The sequence below is a fragment of the Pongo abelii genome, chromosome Y (assembly GCF_028885655.2).
Source record: "Pongo abelii isolate AG06213 chromosome Y, NHGRI_mPonAbe1-v2.0_pri, whole genome shotgun sequence".
NCBI classification, from domain to species: Eukaryota; Metazoa; Chordata; class Mammalia; order Primates; family Hominidae; genus Pongo; species Pongo abelii.
Genome location: NC_072009.2, coordinates 36085506 through 36098026, shown reverse-complemented (window position 1 = coordinate 36098026; position 12521 = coordinate 36085506). Strand labels below are relative to the sequence as shown.

At 34.2% G+C, this 12521-nt stretch overlaps 1 pseudogene; it reads left to right on the top strand.

Annotated features, from left to right (window-relative positions):
* LOC129053219 (deleted in azoospermia protein 1-like) overlaps window positions 1-12074 on the top strand; it is a 47819-nt pseudogene extending 35745 nt beyond the window's left edge.
* The last annotated feature ends 447 nt before the right edge of the window (window positions 12075-12521 follow it).

The following is a 12521-nucleotide window of genomic DNA, read 5'->3' as shown; positions in this document are numbered from 1 at the left end:
AATCCAAACACTGAAACTTGCCTGCAGCCCCTAATCACGCTGAATCCTATAACTCAGTACGTTCAGGTAAGAACTGCTTATGGTCCTGTTCTCTTGTTTATTGTAGTCATCCTTGCGTCTGTGGAATTGTATCTACACTTTCCATAGTAAGTGGCGATGGAATCCCTGTTTAAACAGTGTGAGTAATGGGAAATTTGTTACTTTTGTTAGAAATTTCTTACTCTTAGTGTTGGTTATTTGAGCTAAAAATCTTCTATATACTTTGCAAGGCTTTCTCTCAGAAATGACCTCTTTAGACACATGAACAAATCTCTTCCTGTCTCTTCCTTTTTCACCCTATGTAACTAGTTGCTAAAGTATTTGGAAGCAGCTCTCCTTATGTGTCTGCCTAGTTTATTGTTCTCTAAGGTTAGCGGTTAACCTAGCTATTCTTTACTTGCAGTGCTTTCCAGATGCCTCGTCATATAAATTGCTGACTTCTGGATATATTCTGGTTCTGGGATGGGTAGATTTCTGATCTCTTTTACTGTCTGTAAATCCCGTGAGTTTCTGGCATGTCATTTCTCTGATGCTGGTTGCTTTGATGTTTAAAGTGAGATTTGACATCGTTTGTCACTTACTGGTGATAAATAACATTTATTTTGTTCTTCGTTCCTCTTATTTCAGTGTGTGTTTAAAACACCTTTTCTTTGATGGAAAATAAAGTAACAAAATAGTAGTGAAATAGTTCTTCAGTGTCTCTCATATGTTGACATTTTCCATGTACTTGAAACGTGTAGGGTACACCTCTTCTTCTTTTTTCCTTCTCTGAGCAATGACTAGAAGAAAAGCCCTACGTGTTTCTAGCATTTACGGTGAGCCATTACTGAATCTGGGTATATTCATGAATGCTGCTACCTGTATGTTTTTAATCAGTAAGAATTTATTGAAACGTAGAAGACGTTATACTGTCTCTTTTCCAGTTATGGCTATATACTGCCCTTAATTTGTGGAAATGAAGTATAGAGAAAGCCGTAACATCTGTCGAAGAACTACAGTATTACCCTATAATGTTGTCAAATACCAAACAATCTAGAAGTATTTTGCCAAAGAAATAGCAAATGTATGAATTTAATTTACGTTGAAATCTATCCTAATGGAGCCTTATCACCAGTGTAAGAAGTAACTTCTGGGTGGGCATAAGTACCCGGTATATATAAGGTAAACTTTGGCTGGTGAAATAGTCACTTCTTTTGTCATTTGTCTCTTCCCCCTCCCCACCCAAAGGGTAGCACTTGACAGAGAATTTTTATTTCTTCATAAAGTCAGTCATTTAGAAATCTGCATTGCTGTACGTAGAAAAACAATTACTGTTTCAAAGTTTTTCATATTTTTGTTATATTGGGTATGATATTTCTTTCTATTTAAAAAAAATGTTTTACCGTATTGATCCATTCTTTCTGTCAACTTTATTTTCAGGCTTATTCTACTTATCCAGATTCACCAGATCAATTTATATCTATAAATTCTGTCATCCCTGGATATCAGTTGCCTGTATATAATTATCAGGTAATTGAAGAGGGAGTAAAATGTTTTACCTTCAGCTGCTATTGAGGCCTTCAACTTGTTTATACAAATTGCTGGAATAGTTTGTCATTTTAAAGTAGTGAAATGTACCTAAAATTTAAGAAATCACTTAGAATTCGTGTAATGAGGACCTCTGTGTTACTTAGAAGTGATGAAATAAGATTTTGACAGGAGTGTACTCAGCAATAACTTTTCTGTAGAACAATTTCTGAGATTTGTGTTTCCATCTTTGTTTCAGCATGTATTTTGTTATCTTTGCTGTCAAAGAGCTGAAACATCCAGGCTGACTTTCATGAATCTTGCAGAGATATAAAGTGAAATAAAAGCTTTACCCAATTCTTAGAGCACAGAATTCCAATTGTATTTTTATTTTAGCTTGCTGCTTCATGGTAGTAGTTCTCTGGGTCTGTTTTCAACGATACAACTCTTATCTATGACCCGTAATCATACGTGTGGTAACAAATTCAAAGAATTAATATCTTTGAGGATGCTACAATTCTATTTCCAGAAAATTGGGAAGATTGAGGTTTTCCATGTAGAAGTAACAACAAGAACTTCAGGGATTAGAAACCTAAAGTACTTCTTTTTTTCTATTCTGTTTCTTTCATTATAACAAAGGAGCCATCATGATAAATACTTCAATATTATGTAACTCACGGGTTTTTGAAAATGTGTAGGAGTATTTACATAATTTTGGTTACTTTTTTTTTTTTTAAAAAAAAGATTCCACTGCACTGGCCTGTTGGGGCGCAAAGGAGTTATGTTGTTCCTCTGGTAAAGCGAATTAGTGAAACATATACTTCCTCCTCTTTCTTGATTTTTTATGTGTCATATGTGCCTATAAATATTTTAAATCATCCTTTATATTAATGTGTTACGTTTTGTTACTTTCTTTTTAACCTCCCATGGCAGCAACAGTGCCTTTTTCTCTCTCAGGTTTTGTATGCTTAAGCAATGGCTTATCCACGTAATGACAAGTGTTCAGTTACTTGTTGGTAGATTATTTAATGTAAGAAAGGTAGTCCTAATGTGGCTTTACCTAAGAACGGTAGTATTAATTTGGCTTTAGAAGAGCATGTATCTGATTAGAATCTGCGTCTGGATTTACCAAGCATAAAAAATTTGATAAAGAGAAACAGAAATGTTTTTCTGTTAATTACTCTTAAAGAAGAGTAGGATTAAAAAGAGCATTACCTCTATAACACCTGAGCTGCTTTCCCCCATGTAACTAAAATATTTGAAAGCAGTTCTTCTCATGTGTCTGCCTACTTTATTCTTTTCTAAGTTTAGCAATTAATCCAGCTATTGTTTATTTGAAATGATTTCCAGATGCCTCTGCATATAAATTGCTGACTTCTGGATATATTCTGATTCTGGAATGGGTAGATTTCTGATAGTTTTAGATATCTGTAAATCCCATCAGTTTCTAGCGTGTAGTGTCTCTGATCCTTGTTACTTTGCTATTTAAAGTAGATTTGACATATTCTGTCACTTATTGGTGATAAATAACGCTTATTTCCTTCTTAGTTCATTTTATTTATATCTTAGTTGAAAAGACATTTTCTTTGATGGAAAATAAAGTAACAGAATAGTAGTGAAATAGTTATTCAGTGTTTCCCATTTGTTGACGTTTTCCCTGTGCTTGAAACACGTACGGTATACCTCATCTTCTTTTTCCTTCTCTGAACAATGGCTAGAATAAAAGCCCTACTTCTAACATTTACTGTGAGCCATTACCGAATCTGGGTGTATTCATGCCTGCTGCGTACCTATATGTGTTCAAACAATTAGTATTTATTGAAACATATGAGACTTTATACTGTCTCTTTTCCAGTATTGGATTATATACTGCACTTAGTTTTTCAACGTAAAGTACAGAAAACGCCATAAATTCTGTAGAACTACATATTACCTTATAATATTGTCAAACACAAATCAGTCCGGAAGCATTTTTACAGGGAAATAGCAAATGTATTAATTTAACTTACATTGAACTCTGTCTTAATGTAGCCTTATCACCAGTGTAAGAAATAACTTCTGGGTGGGCATAAGTACACAATATAAGTAAGGTTAAGTTTGCCTGGTGAAATAGCCAGTTCTTTTGTCATTTGTCTGTTCCCTCTCCACGCCCAACCGTAGGACTTGACCGAGAATAATACATTCTTCATAAATCAGTCAGTCATACACAATTCTGCATTGTTGTATATAGAAAAACAATTAGTATTTCAATGTTTTTCATATTTTTGTTCTACTGGGAATATTTCTTTCTAATTAAAAAAAAAGTTTTACCTTATTAATTCATTCTTTCTGTATAATTTATTTTCAGGCATATCGTACTTATCCAAATGCACCAGTTCAGGTCATCACTAGATATCAGTTGCCTGTATATAATTATCAGGTAATGTAAGAGGAAGTAAAATGATTTGCTTTCCGATATTATAGAGGCCTTTAACTTGTTTATACAAATTTCCTGAATAGTTTGTCATTTTAAACTAGTGAAGTGTACCTAAAATTTAAGGCAACACTTAGAATTAGTGTAGAATGAAGACCTCTGTCTTATTTAGAAGTAATGAAGTAATATTTTGACAGGAATATACTTGGCAGTAACTTTTCTGTAGAACAGATTTCTGAGATTTGGTGTCCCCTTCTTCATTTCTGGATTGTAGTTTTCATCTTTGCTGTCAAATAACTGAATGAAACATCCAAAGTTGACTTTGCTGAATTTTGTTAGGGAGATAGAGTGAAGTAAAATTATGATCCACTTTTTAGAGCACAGAATTCCAATTATATTTTCATTTTAGCTGGCTGTTTCACGGTAGTAATTCTCTGGATCTCTTTTCATAGATAGGACTATGTCTATGACCCATAATTATATCTATGGTGATAAACTGAAAGAGCTACTATCTTTGAGGTTTCCACATTGCCAACTCCAGAAAATTTGGAGAAAGGTAAAGTTTCATATATAAAAGTAACAAGAATGTCATGGACTAAAAACATAAAGTACTTGAGTTTTCCATTCTGTTACTTTTATTATAATGAAAAAGGAGACAGCAGGATAAGTACTTCAATATTGTGTTTCTCATGTGTTTTTGAAAATGTGTAGGAATATTTTAATAGTTTTGGTGTCCGTTTTTTTTTTTTTTTTTTTTTTTTTTTAAAGATGCCACCATAGTGGCCTGTTGGAGAGCAAAGGGATTGTGTTGTACTTGACATTAAGTGAATTAGCCAAACGTACACTTCCTGTTCATTCTTGATTTTTTTCCATGTCATGTGTGCCTATAAATATGTTTAAATGATTCTTTATATTAATGTTTTATTTATTTGTTTTTTTACTTTCTTGTTAACCCGATTATAAATTCCAATGAGAGCAACAGTGCCTTTTTTGCTCTCAGGTTTTTATGTGCTTAAGCAATGGCAGGTCCACATACTGATAGACTATATAATCAAAGAAAGGTAGTATTCACGTGGCTTTAGAATTAGTATGTATCTGTGTAGAATCTGCCTCTGGCTTTACCAGCAATAGAACATTTGTAGAAGAGAAACAGAAATGCTTTGCTGTTAATTACTCTTAAATAAGAATAGGAATAAACAAGAGTATTACCTCTAAACCACCTGAGCTGCTTTCCCCCCTTATAACCAGTTCCTAAAGTGCATGAAAGCAGCTCTCCTTACGTGTCTGTCCACTTTATTCTTCTGTAAGTTTAGCAGTTCATCTAGCTACTCTTTATTTGAAATGATTTCCAGATGCCTCCTCATGTAAATTGCTGACTTCTGGATATGTTCTGGTTCTGGAATGGGTAGATTTCCGATGTGGTTTGATATATATATATAAATCGCGTGAGCTTCTGGCATCTGATTTCTCTGATCCTGCTTACATTGATATTTAAAGTAGGATTTGACATACTCTATCACTTACTGTTGATAAATAACGTTTGTATTCTTCTTAGTCTATTTTATTTATGTGTTAGTTTAAAAGACATATTCTTTGATGGAAAATAAAGTAACAAAATAATAGTGAACCAGTTGTGCAGTGTCTCTAATTTGTTGACATTTTCCACGTGCTTGAAACATGTATGGTATACCTCTTCTTTTTCCTTCTCTGAACAGTGGCTAGAAAAAAAGCCCTACTTGTTTGTGTCATTTACTGTGAGCCATTACTGAATCTGGGTGTATTCATGTATGCTGCTGCCTGTATGTTTTCAAACAATAAGAATTTATTGAAACATACAAGACATACTTTCTCTTCTCCACTATTGGATTATAGACTGCACTTAGTTTTTCGGAATGAAGTGCAGAAAAAGCCATAACATCTATAGAACTACATGTTACCCTATAATATTGTCTAATACAAAACAGTCTAGAAATATTTTTACAGGGAGATAGCAAATGTGTTAATGTAACTTACACTGCAATCTGTCTTAATGGAGCCTTATCACCAGTGTAAGAAATAACTTCTGGGTGAGCTTAAGTACCCGATATATATAAGGTAAACTTTGGCTGGTGAAATAGTCACTTCTTTTGTCATTTGTCTCTTCCCCCTCCCCACCCAAAGGGTAGCACTTGACAAGAGAATTTTTATTTCTTCATAAAGTCAGTCATTTAGAAATCTGCATTGCTGTACGTAGAAAAACAATTACTGTTTCAAAGTTTTTCATATTTTTGTTATATTGAGAATTGTATTTCTTTCTAATTTTAAAAAACGGTTTACCGTATTCATTTTTTTCTGTAACCTTTATTTTCAGGCATTTCCTGCTTATCCAGATTCACCAGTTCAGGTCACCACTGGATATCAGTTGCCTGTATATAATTATCAGGTAATGTAAGAGGAAGTAAAATGATTTGCTTTCCGATATTAGAGAGGCCTTTAACTTGTTTATACAAATTTCCTGAATAGTTTGTCATTTTAAACTAGTGAAGTATAGGTAAAATTTAAGAAAACACTTAGAATAAGTCTAGAATGAAGACCTATGTATTACTTAGAAGTAATGGAATAATATTTTGACAGGACTATACTTGGCAATAACTTTTCTGTAGAAGAGTTTTCTGAGATTTGGCCCTTCTATATTTCAGGATATAGTTTTCATCTTTGCTGTCAAATAGCTGAATGAAACATCCAGAATGACTTTCATGAATTTTTTAGGGATATAGAGTGAATAAAATTATTACCCAATTCTTAGAGCACGTAATTCAAATTATAGTTTCATTTTAGCAGGCTGCTTCACCACAGTTGTTGTCTGGTTCTCTTTTCATAGTAGATAGGACTCTATCTATGACCAATAATCATATCTGTCATAATAAATTGAAAGTAGTAACATCTTTGAGATTTCCACAATGCCAAATCCAAAAAATTGGGGAAAAGGTGAGGTTTTATATTTATATGTGGAAGTAACAAGAATATCAGGGATTAGAACCATAAAGCACTTCTTTTTTCCATTCCGTGTCTTTTATTATAATAACAAAGGAGCCAGTATAAGTACTTCAATATTATATATATCATGTGTTTTTGAAAATGTTTAGGAATATTTGAGTAATTTTGATTTCCTGTTTTTTTTGTTTGTTTGTTTGTTTGTTTGTTTTTTTTTTTTTTAAGATGCCACTGCAGTGGCCTGTTGCGGAGCAAAGGAGGTAGGTTGTACCTCGGGTAAAGTGAATTAGCCTACCATGCACTTCCTGTTCTTTCTGGATTATTTTCCATATCATACATGCCTGTAAGTATTTTTAAATGGTTCTTTATATTAATGTGTTACATTTTGTTACTTTCTTTTTAACCCAGTTGCAGTCTCCCATGGGCACAACAGTGCCTTTTTCTCTCTCAGGTTTTTGTGTGCTTAAGCAGTGGCTGGTCCACATAATAAGTGTTCAGTTACTTGTTGATAGACTGTGTAATCTAAGAAAGATAGTATTAATGTTACTTTAGAATTAGCATGTATCTGCCTAGGGTCTGCCTCTGGCTTTACCAGCCACAAAAAACTTGTTGAAGAGAAACAGAAATGTTTTGCTGTTAATTACTCTTAAATAAGAGTAGGAATAAAAAAGAGTATTACCTCTAAAACACCTGAGCTTCTTTCCCCCCTTATACCTAGTTCCGAAAATATTAGAAAGCAGCTGTTCTGATGTTTCTGCCTAGTTTATTCTTTAAGGATAGCGATTAATCTAGCTCTTCTTTACTTGCAATGATTTCCAGATGCCACCTCATATAAACTGCTGACTTCTGGGTATATTCTGGTTCTGGAATGTATAGATTTCTGATGTCATTTACTATACCTATAAATCCTGTGAATTTCTGGCATGCAATTTCTCTGATCCTGATTACTTTGATATTTAAAGTAGGATTTGACATACTCTATCACTTATTGGTGATAAATAACGTTTATTTTCTTCTTAGTCCATTCTCTTTATGTGTTAGTTGAAAAGACATTTTCTTTGATGGAAAATAAAGTAACAAAATAGTAGTGAAATAGTTCTTCAGTGTCTCTCATTTATTGACATTCTGCATGTACTTGAAATGTGTAGGATTATACCTCTTCTTCTTTTTTCTTCTCTGAACAATGGCTAGAGAAAAAGCCCTACTTGTTTCTAACATTTACAGTGAGCCGTTACTGAATCTGGGTGTATTCATGTATGCTGCTTCCTATATGTTTTCAAACAATAAGTATTTATTGAAACATATAAGACATTGTACTGTCCTTCTCCAGTTTTGGATTGTATACTGCCCTTAGTTTTTCGAAATGAAGTACAGAAAAAAACATAACATCTGTAGGAGAACTACATATTACCGTGTAGTATTGTCAAACACAAAACTATCTGGAAGTATATTGACAAAGAAATAGCAAATGTATTAACTTAACTTACATTGACATCTGTCTTAATGGAGCCTTATCAGCAGCGTAAGAAATAACTTCTGGGTGGGCGTAAGTACACAGTGTAAGTTAGGTAAACTTTGCCTGGTGAAATAGTCACTACTTTTGTCATTTGTGTGTTCCCCTGCCCCACCCAAAGGGGCTTAGCACTTGATAGAGAATATTTCTTTCTTCCTAAAGTGATTCATTCGTTTAGAATTCCGCATTGTTGTATTTAGAAAAGTAACAAATATTTTAAAGTTTTTCATTTTTTTTTTAAATTTTGGGAATAATATTTCTTTCTAATTTAAAAAGATGTTTTACCGTATTCATTCTTTCTGTAAACTTACTTTCAGACATATCTTACCCAGATTCACCAGGTCAGGTCACCACTGGGTATCAGTTGCCTGTATATAATTATCAGGTAACTGAAGAGGGAGTAAAATGATTTATTTTCAGATACTGTTGAGCCCTTTAAGTTGTTTATACAAATTTCCTGAATAGTGTGTCATTTTAAACTAGTGAAGTGTACCTAAAATTTAGGAAAACACTTGCAATTGGTCTGGAATGAAGCCGTCTGTATTATTTAGAAGTAATGGATTAACATTGTGACAGGAATATAGTTAGCGATAACTTTTCTGTAAAACAGTTTTCTGAGATTCTCTGTAAAACAGTTTTCTGAGATTCATTGTCCCCTTCTGTATTTCAGCATGTAGTTTTTCATCTTCACTGTCAAATAGCTGAAACATCCAGACTGACTTTCATCAATTGTTTAGGGAGATAGAGTGAAATAAAATTATCATCGCATTCTTAGAGCACAGAATTCCAATTATATTTCTATTTTAGCTTGCTGCTTCATGATAGTAGTTCTCTGGGCCTCTTTTCATAGATGTGACTATATCTGTGACCCATAATCATATCTATGGTGATAAGTAATAAATTGAAAGAACTCGTATCCTTGAGATTTCCACAATGCCAACTCCAGAAAATTGGGAAAATGGCGAGGTTTTACATATAAAAGTAACAAGAACGTCAGGGGTTAGAAACATAAAGTACTTCTTTTTTCTACTCTGTTTCTTTCATTTTAGTAACAAAGGAGCCAGCATGATAAGTGCTTCAATATTGTGTATCTCATGAGTGTTTTAAAATGTGTAAGAATATTTTAATAGTTTTGGTTTCCTTCTTTTTTTTTTTTTTTAAGATGCCACCACAGTGGCCTGTTGGGGAGCAAAAGGGGTTATGGAGTAAAGTGAAATTAATGAAACATATACTTCCTCATCTTTCTTGACTTTTTTTTCTATGCCATATATGCCTATAGATATTTTTAAATGGTTCTTTATATTAATGTTTTATGTTTTGTTACTTTAACCCAATTGTAAACTCCCATGGGAGCAACAGTGCCTTTTTGTCTCTCAGGTTTTTGTGTGCTGAAACAGTAGCTGGTCCACATAATGATAAGTGTTCAGTTACTTGTTGATAGACCATATAATCCAGGAATGGTAGTATTAACTTGGCTTTAGAATTGGCATGTATCTGCCTAGAATATGCCTCTGGCTTTACTAGCCATAAAAAATTTGTTGAAGAGAAACCGAAATGTTTTGCTATTAATTTCTCTTAAAGAGGAATCGGAATAAAATGTTTTGCTATTAATTCCTCTTAAAGAGGAATTAGAGTATTACCTCGAATACACCAGAGCTGCTGTCTTACATCACGACTGGATATTTGAAGGATATAATAAGTGTTAAAATTCTCAAACACTCCCGTACTACCTTTGTTTCTTAGAATCCTTCTACCTCTGATTATGTTGATGCCTGGAAGAGATTTTAAAACCAAAGGCTGCCTTAATGTATTTCGACATTTCGTTTAAAACAAGGTTTCTGAAGTAGCACAATTGAGTTTCAACACAACCTACGTTGAAACTTTTGATACCAGCTCACCTTTTTGAGGAATAAATAAGTAGCTTTTAAACGTATCTGTGTATCTGTTTAATTACACTTTCATTATTTTAAATATAGGCCTTATTCAGCTCTTAACTATCACTGTGGAGAAGTTGATACAGGAGGTGATGTTGTGCCAAATGAATGCTCAATTCATGAAGCTACCACACCCTCTGGAAATGGCCCACAGAAGGCAAACATCTAACTTTGAATTTTTTAAAAATATGTATTTTGTGTTTTTTTCTAGTTTTAATAACTTTTTTTGAGAAGCAAACATTTTTGCCCAAATTTTAAGATGTTAGCCATAAATCATGGAGCTTAAATAATGGACCGATACTCAGAAGTTAATGTGAAGGTTGTTGAAATTTCAGATACCCCAAATATTCAGTATATACATAAAGGTTCTGATTCAGCAGTCGTTTCCTGTATTTCAGTTCCACTAAATTTAAAAAGCCATTCTTTAATAAATACTGTATTAATATGATTTGGAAGAATGCTATGGGAGGGTTTCCTCTAGAATTCTACTCAAAAGAAGAATTCGTATGAATTATATGTCCCTTTTCTTTTACCACAGTTTTGATCTTAAGCAGTGAAAAATATTATTTAAATAAGCATTCTCTCCATAACATTATATGTGGCAGAAGTTTCCAACAGTGGTGAAGTCAGGAGTAATTATTCAAATACTGAAATAGCGTTGTTTCTGTTTTTTATCATTACTGCAAATTTCTGTAATAACAGTACTGTCACTCTTGCATCACATATGTTCTGTTAAATAGGTGGGAGTGTGGAAGTAGTTGATATACTGGTAATAGGTATAATACCCAAGAAATCCCATTGGAGTGTAAATTCCTTGATTTGATATTGGATTTTAAATAGTGAATAAATATTAAAACATACTCTTACAGTGTAATTGGCAGGTTTTGTCCTGAGTTTTTTTTTTTTTTTTTTTTTTTCTTGAAACATTGGAGTTCACTTAGGGATTTAACAAACTGAGCTTTTTAAACCAGTATTGTATCGCTAAGTTTCTAAAATAATTCTTTGATTTGTCAGAAAACTTACATACTGAGGATATGTGGTAGGAATTACAAATCACATTTTTATGAATTTTTTTTTTTTTTTTTTTTTTGAGACAGGGTCTTCCGGTGTCACCCAGGCTGGGAGTGCAGTGATGTGATCTCGGCTCACTGCAACTTCCGTCTCCTAGGTTCCAGTAATTCTCCCTACCTCAGCCTCCTGAATAGGTGGAATTACAGGCGCCCGCCACCCAGCTAATTTTTGTATTTTTTAGTGGAGAAGGGGTTTCGCCGTGTTGGCCAGGATGGTCTTGAACTCCTGATCTCAGGTGATCTGTCTGCCTCGGCCTCCCAAAATGCTGGCATTACAGGTGTGAGCCACTGTTGCCAGCCTCTTTTAGCATTTTTTGCGTTTCTTTAGAAATAAACTAATATGTTCAGTAAACCATCAAAATAAAAGAAACACACACCCTTATTAAGAGCGAGTGAAAGAACGAGTTGTCTTTACATTACTGAAAACTTGTGTGTTTCAGAAATCTGTGGACCGAAGCATACAGATGGTGGTATCTTGTCTGTTTAATCCAGAGAGCAGACTGATAAATTCTGTTGTTACTCAAGATGACTACTTCAAGGTATGAAAGGAATGGTATGCATAATTAAAAAGCCCACTTGTTCCCTCTCAAGTTAGCTGTTTTCCTTGTGGTACATGTATTTTGAGATTTCTTAGAGGAATTTTTTTTTTTTTTGAGACGGAGTCTCGTTCTGTCACCCAGGCTGGAGTGCGGTGGCACCATCTAGGCTCACTGCAAGCTGCAAGCTCAACCTCCTGGGTTTACTTAATGCCATTCTCCTGCCTCAGCCTTCCAAGTAGCTGGGGCTACAGGCGCCCACCACCACGCCCAGCTAATTTTTTTCTATTTTTAGTAGAGACGGGGTTTCACCGTGTTAGCCAGGATGTTCTCTATCTCCTGACCTCGTGATCTGCCCGCCTCAGCCTCCCAAAGTGCTGGGATTACAGGCGTGAGCCACCGCGCTCGGCCTAGAGCATTTAATTGAACTGTTGGCATTTGACTGTAACCCAATAAACCAGTGTGGGTTTTACTTGGCAGTATATTTTCTGCTGCCAAACCTTGATATATATATGTAGTCGAATTTAGGGAAGAACC